Here is a 12,812-nt window from a genome sequence, read left to right on the forward strand (position 1 = left end):
TTTATTGAGCACTTACTGTGTGCAGAGCACTGTACTAAGCACTTGGGAAGTACAAGTCGGCAACATCATCATCATCATCATAATGATAGCATTTATTAAGTGCTTACTATGTGCAAAGCACTGTTCTAAGCACTGGGAAGGTTACAGGGTGATCAGGTTGTCCCACATGGGGCTCACAGTCTTAATCCCCATTTTACAGATGAGGTAGCTGAGGCCCAGAGAAGTTAAGTGACTTGCCCAAAGTCACACAGCTGGCAATTGGCGGAGTTGGGATTTGAACCCATGACCTCTGACTCCAAAGCCCGTGCTCTTTCCACTGAGCCACACTGCTTCATAGCTGGATTGTGTCTAGGAACTCTGGTGTATTGTTCTCTCCCAACTGCTTCATACAGTCCTGTGCACACAGTAAACACTCCGTAAATACTGTTCATTTATTTATTCAATTGTATTTATTGAGCACTTACTGTGTGCAGAGCACTGTACTAAGCGCTTGGGAAGTACAAGTTGGCAGCATATAGAGACGGTCCCTACCCAACAACGGGCTCACAGTCTAGATTGATTGATAGCCACATAGGTGACTTTACGTTGTTAGGTTCCCTGATTTTTTGAACGTCATTGGAAATTCATTCATTCAATCAATCGTATTTATTGAGCACTTACTGTGTGCAGAGCAGTGTATTAAGTGCTTGGAAAGTACAATTTGGAAATAAAACCAATATGTGACTCTGCCATACCATCAGTTAACCTCCACCCCTTCTACCCTCCTTTAACTGCCCCCTCCCTTGTTCATTCATTCATTCAATCATATTTATTGAGTGCTTACTGTGTGCAGAGCACTGTACTAAGCGCTTGGGAAGTACAAGTTGTTGAAAGCAGGGAATCTCTGTTTACTGTTGCATTTATACTCCTAAGCATTTAGTACAGTGCTGTGCACACAGTAAGTGCTCAATAAATATGATTGACTGACGGATTCTTCCCTTCCTCGTCACAGCTCTTCATATTGTTCCCTCATTTCCCTGTGGCTTCTGTGCACTCCCCACCCCTGTCACTGCCTGTACTCCCAGACTGAGTTCCATAAAGGAGAGTAGTGTTGTGTAGTTGAAACAATGTGTTGTATTTCCCAAGCGCTTAGTACAGTGCTCTGCACACAGTAAGTGCTCAATAAATACGATTGATTGTTGTGAAGAACAGAGTAAATTTGAATATGTCCATGGTGTTCACCTGAACTAGAAATATTTTTCAGTTGGGGTTATTTTGTCTTCGGCCAGCTATTACTTCCAGTAGAATTTAGATAATTTCTCGCTTAAAATAGCCTTCTGGGTTTTTTTGTATTCATCAGAAGAGACTAAATCTTTATAATGCTTCCCGTGGAATGGCCTGCCCTAATTTGCACTGGTATTGCCAGGATTTTATAAACTGACTCATAATGCAACTACACAATTCTTTTGCTTTGTCTTTAATTCCAGTTTCTGCAATGCTGCTTCTTATCGTTGGGCTTTTGTTCATTGATTTACTCAATCATAATTATTGAGCGCTTACTGCATGCAGCGCACTGTACTAAGTGCTTGGAAGAGTACACTATAACAATAAAGAGACACATTCCCTGCCCACAACAAGCTCACAGTCCAGACTTTATATTTGTCTTCAACTATGGGATAAAGCTATTTAAAAGGAAAAAAGCCGTATTTTAAAAGTGTAAAGAATCCCAGCTCTGCCACTTGTCTGCTGTGTGAGCTTGGGCAAGTCACTTAAATTTCTCTGTGCCTCAGCTCCCTCGTCTGCAAAATGAAGATTCAATACCTGTTCTCCCTCCTACTTAGACTGTGAACCCCATGTAAGCTACCACAGGACTTAAATACAGTGCTTGGCACACAGTAAGTGCTTAAAAATAAGGGCTTATTCAAATAATAATTATAAAAAGAGGGTGGGAACAAAGTACAGTTTGACATCATTCCTCTTCGGAGTTGCTGAATGTTTAATTTCAAAATTTTCAAATGCACAAGACAAATACTACCCCATTCCAAAGCCCTTCACTGAGTGCAAGTTGGTTATTTAGAGAATAATCTTTCAGACGTTGAAGACGATGATTGCTGCGCTGCTACAGAATGTGATGCCTGGAAGAAACAACATAACAAGCTCGCTATTGTGGAAAGCTTACTACCTGATCTGAGTGGGGCCAAAGCCAATTCAAATCATGAAAAAAGGTTGACAAGCTTTTGCCCAGGTTTATTCCGTTTTTCAGTAGTGTGATTTTTTTTTGTTTGTTTTTTGAAGGAGAAAAGTGAATAAGCAGGAGATTGAACTGGTTTTAATCCGAGTGACTGTCTACTAAGATAATGACTTGCCACTGCAGCGGGAAGGGGATTTAAATATCTGGGAAGAATCGTGTTCACTAGCGCTCAAGATTCTGTGAAAGTTTTCCTGGGTTTGCTCCCTGGTTTCCCAATTGTTCCTTCTGAAGTGTTCCTCTAAGACTCCCCTTGTAAGTCTCTTCTTGAGCGAATGAAACGGTCTGATTGAGCCCAAGAGTGGGAGTTGGGAACTGGAGTTCCCATCCTGGTTCTGCCGCTGACTTTCCACAGGCAAACCTAACTCCTTCTGTTAGTCTGTAAAATGGTGGTTACTGGCCTTGCAGAGATGTTTTATGGATTACTGGGTAAATTTGCTTTGTGAGGGGTAAAAAGAAATGGTCAAACACTTGATTATTTTAACTTTTAAAGAGACATGCCTTTGTAGTCCATTCTTTCATTAGATTCCTTCAATCGTATTTATTGAGTACTTACTGTGTGCAGAGCAGTGTACTAAGCGCTTGGGAAGTACAAGTTGGCAACATATAGAGACGGTCCCTACCCAACAGTGGGCTCACAGTCTAGAAAGGGGAGACAGAGAACAAAATAAAATGGATAGAATATGTACAAGTAAAATAAATAGAGTAATAAATACGTACAAACATATATACATGATCCTGTAACACTTAAGGGAGTTACTGAAGTTCATCCGAAAAACCCCTAACCCAACACTTTTTTCAGAAGTTCCCAGAAGGGGATATTATATTTCAGGCTTGAGAACGTCCTCCGTGTTAAACTGATTCTTAGGGGCTTTTGAGGGAGAAGTGCAAAGAATTGTTGGGGAGTGTGGCAGGTGTGGTATTTGTTGAGCACTTACTACATGCCAGGCACTGTACTAAGTGCTGCGGGGAGGGAGTACAAACAAATCAGGTTGGACACAGCCCCGTCCCATATGGGCTCACAGTCTTAATCCCCATTTTACAGGTGAGGTAACTGAGGCACGGAGAAGTGAAGTGACTTGCCCAAGGTCACACTGCAGACAAGTGGCGGAGGGGGGTTAGAACCCATGACCTTCTCCTCCAGGAGGCCTTCCCAGACTGAGCCCCTTCCTTCCTCTCCCCCTCGTCCCCCTCTCCATCCCCCCATCTTACCTCCTTCCCTTCCCCACAGCACCTGTATATATGTATATATGTTTGTACATATCTGTTACTCTATTTATTTATTTTACTTGTACATATCTATTCTATTTTATTTTGTTAGTATGTTTGGTTTTGTTCTCTGTCTCCCCCTTTTAGACTGTGAGCCCACTGTTGGGTAGGGACTGTCTCTGTATGTTGCCAACTTGTACTTCCCAAGCGCTTAGTACAGTGCTGTGCACACAGTAAGTGCTCAATAAATACGATTGATGATGATGACCTTCTGACCCCCAGGCCATGCTGCTTCAGTTTATGTAATAGTAGGGTCGAGAGCCTGATGCTGCATTTTTCCAGGATGGATTATCCACCGTGTGAATTATCCAAACCCCTCACTTCTCTTTCCACTTCCTACCCTTTGCTCATTTCTCAGTGGTTGGTACTTTCACCGGGGAGTGAGACAGGGAAGAGAGGATGTACCAATTTCCGTTGAATAATCTGAGTTGTGCATCAGTCACCCTAACCGAGCCCAATAATTACCAAGACACTTAACTCTGACACAGACACTGAGAAGCAGCGTGGCTCAGTGGCAAGACCCCGGGCTTGGGAGCCAGAGGTTGTGGGTTCTAATCCCGGCCCCGCCACTTGTCAGCTGTGTGACTTTGGGCAAGTTACTTAACTTTTCTGTGCCTCAGTTCCCTCATCTGGAAAATGGGGATTAAGACTGTGAGCCCCATGTGGGACAACCTGATTACCTTGTATCTTCTCTAGCGCTTTGAACAGTGCTTGGCACAGAGTAAGCACATAACAAATACTGTTAAAATTATTATTATTAACTCCTTAGACTAAAGCACAAGGAGTAGAGCTGTGTTCTACATTTGCAAAGCAAGCGAGTTACATGGCTTAAATGTACATTTTAGTCAGCGCTATGTATTGGGATCTGACTGTGAGCCCACTGTTGGGTAGGGACCGTCTCTATACGTTGCCAACTTGTACTTCCCAAGCGCTTAGTACAGTGCTCTGCATACAGTAAGCGCTCAATAAATACGATTGATTGATTGAATAGACCTTTGTTGTCAGTTAAGCCTCATGCAGTATATAGTGGGTGCAGATGGTTCTTATCAACCAATGGCATTCATTGAGCACTTACATAATAATAATAATGATGATGGCATTTGTGAAGCGCTTACTATGTGCAAAGCACTGTTCTAAGCGCTGGGGGGGATACAAGGTGATCAGGCTGTCCCACATGGGGCTCACATCTTCATCCCCATTTTACAGATGAGGTAACAGAGGCCCAGAGAAGTGAAGTGACTTGCCCAAAGTCACACAGCTGACAAGTGGCAGAGTCAGGATTAGAACCCATGACCTCTGGCTCCCAAGCCCGTGCTCCTTCCACTGAGCCATGCTGCTTCCCTACTGTATCAAGCTCTTATACACTAAGAACGGTGAGCATGCATCGGAGGCCCTGAGAGCAATTTTTTTAATGGTATTTTTTAAGCCCTTACTATGTGCCAGGCACTGTACTAAGCACTGGGATCGATAAACGATCATCAGGTTGGACACAATCTCTGTCCCTCATGGAACTCAAAGTCTTAATCCCCATTTTACAGATTAGGTAACTGAGGCACTGAGAAGTAAAGTGACTTTCCCAAGGTCACACAGCAGACAAGAGGGGGAGCTGGGATTAGATTGTGAGAAGGCAGGGGGCAAATGGCAGAAGAGCCAAAGGAAATTCAAGTAAGATCAAGTATCGTTTGTTCATTCAATCATATTTATTCAGTGCTTACTGTGTGCAGAGCACTGTACTAAGCGCTTGGGAAGTACAAGTTGGCAACATATAGAGATGGTCCCTACCCAACAATGGGCTCCCAGTCTAGAAGGAGACAGACAACAAAACAAAGCACATAGACAGGTGTCAAAGTCGTCAGAATAAATAGAATTATAGCTAGATGCACATCATTAACAAAATAGAGTAGTAAATATGTACAAGTAAAATAGAGTAATAAATCTGTACAAATATATACAAGTGCTATGGGGAGGGGAAGGAGGTCAGGTAGCACCATGGGCTTTGGTGTATTCCAACAGTAGCAGGTGGGAATAATAATAATAATGATGGCATTTGTTAAGCGCTTACTATGTGCAAAGCACTGTTCTAAACGCCGAGATACAAGGTGATAGGGTTGTCCCACGTGGGGCTCACAGTCTTAATTCCCATTTTACAGGTGAGGGAATCGAGGCCCAGAGAAGTGAAGTGACTTGCCCAAAGTCACACAGCTGACAAGTGGTGGAGCTGGGATTAGAACCCACAACCTCTGACTCCTAAGCCCGGGCTCTTTCCACTGAGTCACGCTGCTTCTCATAAGTGCTGAAGTAGAGCACTCAGGTCTGGAGGAGCAGCAACTGAGACTGTGTTTTATAAATAGTTTAAAAGAAAACAGGTTTTTTTTTTATATAACTGAGAAGCAGCATGGCTCATTGGATAGAGCAGGGGCTCGGGAGTCAGAAGCACCTGGGTTCTAATCCCGACTCTGCCACTTGTCTGCTGTGTGACCATGGGCAAGTCACTTCATTTCTCTGTTCTTCAGCCACCTCATTTGTAAAATGGGGGCTAAAACTTTGAGCCCCATGTGGGGCAAGGACTTTCTTCAACCTGACTAGCTTGTATCTACCCAATGTGTAGTACAGTGCTTTGCACACAGTAAGTGCTCAATAAATACAATTGACTGAATGAATGGCACATAATAAGCATTTAAATACCTAAAAATCAGTCTCTGTCCCTCTCTCTGTATATGTGTATGTATTGTACTTCCCAAGTGCTTAGTACAGTGCTTTGCACACAGTAAGCACTCAATAAATATGATTGAATGAAGGAATATATATGTGATATATATTCCTTCATTCAATTGTTATATTGTATATATATACACATATATGTATATGTGTGTGTATATATAGTACATATATGTAATATATATGCATATGTTATATATATGTATATAATATATTGTATATATTATATAATATATAACATTATATAATATATAATTATATATATAATTCCCATTGCTTGGCTTAATTTTCAGAGAGATGACACAGTGCATATAAGCAGCAGGGCCAATGTGCTAGAAGCAGTGGTGACAGATTAGGAGCAGATTGGGCGAGCGGGCAAGGAGACTAAGTGAAGATGATCAGAGAGGGTTGTGGAGGGCGGGAGAGAGAAGCAGGGAAGAGGGAAAGATACTTATGGTATTTGTCAGTCCTTACTATGTGCCAGGCACTGTACTAAGCACTGGAATAAAAGGGAATACTCCTAAAGTTCTCATAATATAGGGATAACACTGTTACACAGCTCATCCTTGTGTGACCTTGCATCCATCCATCAATCAGTCATATTTCCAGAAGGTACACGGTGTGTAGAGCACATTGCTAAGTACCTGGGGGTGTACAGTATAACAGAGTTCATTCATTCATTCAATCGTATTTATTGAGCGCTTACTGTGTGCAGAGCACTGTACTAACCGCTTGGGAAGTACAAATTGGCAACATCTAGAGACGGTCCCTACCCAACAGCGGGCTCACAGTCTAGAAGGGGGAGACAGGCAACAAAACAAAACATAATAACAAAATAAAATAAATAGAATAAATATGTACAAATAAAATAAATAAACTGAGTAATAAATTCATTCATTCAATCGTATTTATTGAGCGCTTACTGTGTGCAGAACACTGTACCAAGTGCTTGGGAAGTCCTACTTGGCAACACACAGAGTTGGTAGACATGTCTACCCAGTATGAGCTTACGGTCTAGCACAGGAGACAGGTGTTAATATAAGCAAATCATGGTTATGTACATAAATCCTGTGGGGCTAAGGGAGGGGTGAATAAAGGGAGCAAAGCAAGAGCAACACAGAAGGCAAGAGGACATAAGAGCCATGTTGGGAAAGGCCTCTATTTACATCACTCTGAATGCAGGTAGTCTCATATCATTGGAAGAATGTTCCCTAATTCCCAAAAGCCACATTGAAGACTTGCAGGAATTTTTCCCAAGCCTCAGATTAACAAGGAAGAGTAGGCACAAGGTGCAGATTTGCTGTGCACCGTTCGGTTTTGAGCAGTGGAAGTGTCCTGTAATAGCTGGATGCCTTACTAATCATTTGAGGAACACAAATCTTCATGAGGCTTCCAGGAATAAATGAAGTTATTGTATTTGCTCAACAGCAATTCTGAATTAGAAAGGATTGGACCAGGCCCATTAGACATTTTGTCAGTGATGCAGAATTCCAGGAATCTGAGTTAAAGAACTTGAGCTGATTGCTTCTTGGAGAAAAGAGACTTCTCCCTTAGTGGGGAAATTGCTCAAATGCTTTTCAAGCTCCTGGCCAATCCTACAAGCAGCAATTGATCACTGGTGTGAACTGTTTTTCCTCTAGGAAAAGGGAGAAGAGTCCCATAAATTCCAAATCAATGAATGAAGAGTTCAGGAAGTAGAAGTCTGGGAAGAGTTAGAGAGCACCCAAACCTCAGCTTCCTCAGTGTCCCTCAATCAATCGTCAGTATTTATTGTGTGCTTACTATGTATGGAACACTGTACTAAGCCCTTGGGAGGGTGCAATATAATAGAAGTGGTAGACATGATCCCTGCCCTCAAGGAATTTACAATCTGCTTCCATGAGCATCTAACCTCAAGACCAACTCAGGTCTGCATCTTACTAAATCTTACAACAGTGCTTGACACATAGTAAGCGCTTAACAGATACCATAATTATTAATAAATCTACTCTTTGTAAGTGCCACTGGAGAAAGGACCTAGTTTTAAGGCAAGGCAGGATGAAGAAAAGTCTCTGGTAGTCAAATTATTGAGTGTGAACGTTTGTTTCAATATACTTTTTGTTTGTTACCCAGATTTCCCAATTTAGCAATTCTTTAACACTTGTTAGCAGTGCCTTTCTCTGTATGCTTCTCACAAATCCCCATTTAGAGGTGAAGCACTGTGGAGTCAACTAGACTGTGAGCCCACTGTTGGGTAAGGACCGTATCTATATGTTGTCAACTTGGACTTTCCAAGTGCTTAGTACAGTGCTCTGCACGCAGTAAGCGCTCAATAAATACGACTGAATGAATGAATTTATTACTGCATTTATTTATTTATTTTATTTGTACATATTTATTCTATTTATTTTATTTTGTTAACATGTTTTGTTTTGTTGTCTGTCTCCCCCTTCTAGACTGTGAGCCCGCTGTTGGGTAGGGACCATCTCCATATGTTGCCAATTTGTACTTCCCAAGCACTTAGTACAGTGCTCTGCACACAGTAAGCGCTCAATAAATACGAATGAATGAATGAATGAACAGGACTCGTCAGAGCTAATTTGACAGTCAGAAACAGAACTATGGCTCCACTGTCTTCATTTATTTCACTTATTGAGCCTTCTAGTTTTCAAATTCTTACGGAAATAGTTGTACCATGACATGCCGGGAAGAGATACCCTATTCAGAGAGCTGCCTACCATAAATCCAGAGAATATTTTATTCTTCCCCAATGTATATTTTCCTGGAAATGTATTTTCCGGTCATCACCTCCTCCCTAATTTTGCTTTACTTGCTCTGCAGGTGCAAATCCATGCTTGTATTAGAGTCAGCTCTACCTGATTTATTCATGTCATAATTCAGACCTGCCATTTGAATCGCATGCTTACATTTCATCTTCCACAGTTGGCTCTGAAGTACTGCCAGATTTCTTGGTCCTTAAAAATTTCACTTGCTTAATAGTTGTCCCGAGGAACATTTTAATCAAAATAAAAGAATTGGTTATCCCAGTCATAAATCAGGAAAGCTCTACATGAATATCTTTTTACTGACCCTGTTCAGTAAATAGCCAAATTAAGCCATGCTAATAACCTTCTTTTCCAAACAAGGCACTTAAAAAATGTGCATTTTCCTCCTTAAAACCCATTAGATGTTTCATGGTGAGTTTCTTCACTAGTGAGACTTCATTTGATAATTGGATATTTCTAGTGATGGATGTTTCAGATGTGTACTCTAGTATTTGTACCTTCTAATGCTTTTTGGATTTGCTGTTTTCGTTGTCCGTGCAGTGAGAGCTGTAGAAAAGTACTCTCTGAGATAGAAATTTGCTTCTCAGATGAAGTAGAGGCTCTCAGTGGTACTATAATCTAAATAGTGCTTAATATCACGTAATTGGCTCCGCCACTTGTCAGCTGTGTGACCTTGGGCCTGTGTGACCTGTATATATGTTTGTACATATTTATTACTGTATTTATTTTACTTGTACATATCTAGTCTATTTTATTTTGTTAGTATGTTTGGTTTTGTTCTCTGTCTCCCCCTTTTAGACTGTGAGCCCACTGTTGGGTAGGGACTGTCTCTATATGTTGCCAACTTGTACTTCCCAAGAGCTTAGTACAGTGCTCTGCACACAGTAAGCGCTCAATAAATGCAATTGATTGATTTCTGTCGTGTGCTCTTAGAGGAAGTGGTACATGATACAGAAGAGTATCAGAGTATTACAGCAGATCTGAAAAGTCAGTGGTCAGTCACTGGTCAACCATTGGAGGCAGTTGAGGAATAGGGTGAACTCATGCAGAATTAGGTTTTAGAAAAATGATTTGGGAGGTGGTGAAGTATGGACTAGAAAATGAATCCATCAATCAGTGGTATTGATCGAGAAGAACTATGGACAAACCTGCCTATTTTTTATGCATGTTGCTTAAGATCGGCAAGATCTGTTCCCAGTTCTTATCACAAATGTTGTTTCTCTAGCCTTTTTATAAGATCTGTTCTCCATTTTGGAAGCCATTACTCCTGAAATGGTTCACATAGACCAGTCAGTGTTTTAAAATCTGTTTTTCATTGAATGAAATCAGGAAATGACCCTTTGCAATTTACCATCCCCACAAGGCCCCAAAAATTAAGAGCCCCACTTCCTGAAACCCTGAAAGCTTTTAGTTCTTTATTTTGTGGGGGAAGGGAGCCCTACATTTTGTGGCTGACAATTTTCTGTGCCGAAGCAACCGCTCAGGCAGTGGAGAATGAAACAATACGATGCTCAGAGGGGGACTTAAGAGGCTAGGACTGTGATGTGCTGTTTCAATTCCTTCTCTTTTCAGCTACTGATTAAGAGCTAAAGCCTAGGAGCAGCATCGGGCAGTTCAGAAATGTAACGATAATAATAATAATGATGATGGTATTTGTTAAGCACTTACTGTGTGTCAAGCACTGTTCAAAGTGCTAGGGTAGATTCAAGCTAATCAGGTTGGACACAATCCCCATCCCCCTTGGTGCACACAGCCTTAATCCCCATTTTTCAGATGAGGTAACTAAGGCACAGAGAAGTTAAGTGATTTGCCCAAAGTCACACAGCAGACATATGGCAGAATCAGGATTAGAACTCAGGTCCTTCTGAATCCCAGACCCATTCCCTGTCCACTAGACCGTGGATGTGAACAGAGTTTCCTAGATGCAGATGACTTGGGTCTCCATGAATACTGTTGTTGGGTAGGGACCGTCTCTATACGTTGCCATCTTGTACTTCCCAAGCACTTAGTACAGTGCTCTGCAAACAGTAAACACTCAATAAATACGATTGAATGAAATGAAAAGAACACGGGCTTTGGAGTCAGGGGTCGTGGGTTCAAACCCCGGCTCTGCCAATTGTCAGCTGGGTGACTTTGGGCAAGTCACTTCACTTCTCTGGACCTCAGTGACCTCGTCTGTAAAATGGGGATTAAGACTGTGAGCCCCCCGTGGGACAACCTGATCACCTTGTAACCTCCCCAGCACTTAGAACAGTGCTTTGCACATAGTAAGCACTTAACAGATGCCATTATTATTATTATTATTTTTGTTATTATCGTTATTATTTGACTCTGTCCCTTAGTTTCTTCAATTGCAAAATGGGGATTCAGTACCTGTTCTCCCTCCTACTTACACTGTGAGACCCATGCCGGACAGGGTCTACCCCAGTAAGCGCTTAGCAAATACCATAAAAAAAATGATCTCAACACCATGTCGAGCCGTATTCAGACAGGCTCTAAGACTGTAAGCTCGTTGTGGACCGGGAACATGTCTACCAACTCTGTTGTACTTTGCCAAGCAGTTAGTACAATGCTGGGCACATAGTAAGTGTTCAATAAATGCTACTGATTGACTGAGGCTCAAAGAATGTTGCCTAATTATGCCTTCACATTTTAGCCAAAGTACATAGTGAAAACCTGAGTTCAGGCAGAACTGAGTATAATAATTAGTCTTCCCACCTTCAAAGCCTTATTGAAGGCACATCTCCTTAAAGAGGCCTTCCCTGACTACGCCCTCATTTCTTTTTCTCCCACTCCCTTCTGCATCACCCAGACTTGCTACCTTTATTCACTGCTCCCCGCCGGCCCCGCAGCCCTTAGGTACATATCCACAATTTATTTATATTAATGCCTGTCTCCCCCCTCTGGACTATGAGCATATATTTATGTTTATATTTATATTTATATTATATTGTTATAATATAATATTTATTATATTTATATTTATATATATTATATTTGTGTACATATTTATTATTCTATTTATTTATCTTGTACATATCTATTCTATTTATTTTCTTTTGTTAGTATGTTTGGTTTTGTTCTCTGTCTCCCCCTTTTAGACTGTGAGCCCACTGTTGGGTAGGGACTGTCTCTATATGTTGCCAACTTGTACTTCCCAAGCGCTTAGTACTGTGCTCTGCACACAGTAAGTGCTCAATAAATATGATTGATGATGATGATGATGATGAGCTCATTGTGGGCATGGAATGTGTCTGTTATATTATGGTGCTGTACTCTCCCAAGCCCTTAGTAGAGTGCTCTGCACGCAGTAAGCACTCAATAAATATGATGGATGATTTGCCATCTGTGTTCATAAAGGTCACTTCCTCCTAGGTGCTGTTAGGGAAATATCCACATTGATGCTGAAAGTTTTGACACTTTGACCCTGTCACATAGGTTTGTTAATCAATAAAAGGCCCCAGTTTCTCTCTCATATTGCCTTTTATTGGCTAATCTCATCCAGGGAATTCATGGTGAATACTTTGATCATCTAGTAGTGATCCAGGAGGTACAGCACCGTGGCTCAGTGAGAAGCAGCATGGCTCAGAGGAAAGAGCCTGGGCTTTGGAGTCAGAGGTCATGGGTTCAAATCCCGGCTCCGCCAACTGTCAGCTGTATGACTTTGGGCAAGTCACTTGACTTCTCTGGGCCTCAGTTACCTCATCTGTAAAATGGGGATTAAAACTGTGAGCCCCCCATGGGACAACCTGATCATCTTGTAACCTCCCCAGCGCTTAGAACAGTGCTTTGCACATAGTAAGCACTTAACAAATACCATTATTCATTCATTC

The 12,812-nt window shown here is 41.6% G+C and overlaps 1 protein-coding gene across 1 annotated transcript in view; it reads left to right on the forward strand.

Moving 5' to 3' along the window:
• The window catches only part of LRRC8B (leucine rich repeat containing 8 VRAC subunit B), an 88,723-nt gene that overhangs the window by 17,976 nt on the left and 57,935 nt on the right, over window positions 1-12,812 (forward strand). The window lies entirely within an intron of this gene.

The sequence above is a fragment of the Tachyglossus aculeatus genome, chromosome 4, assembly GCF_015852505.1.
Source record: "Tachyglossus aculeatus isolate mTacAcu1 chromosome 4, mTacAcu1.pri, whole genome shotgun sequence".
Taxonomy (NCBI): Eukaryota; Metazoa; Chordata; class Mammalia; order Monotremata; family Tachyglossidae; genus Tachyglossus; species Tachyglossus aculeatus.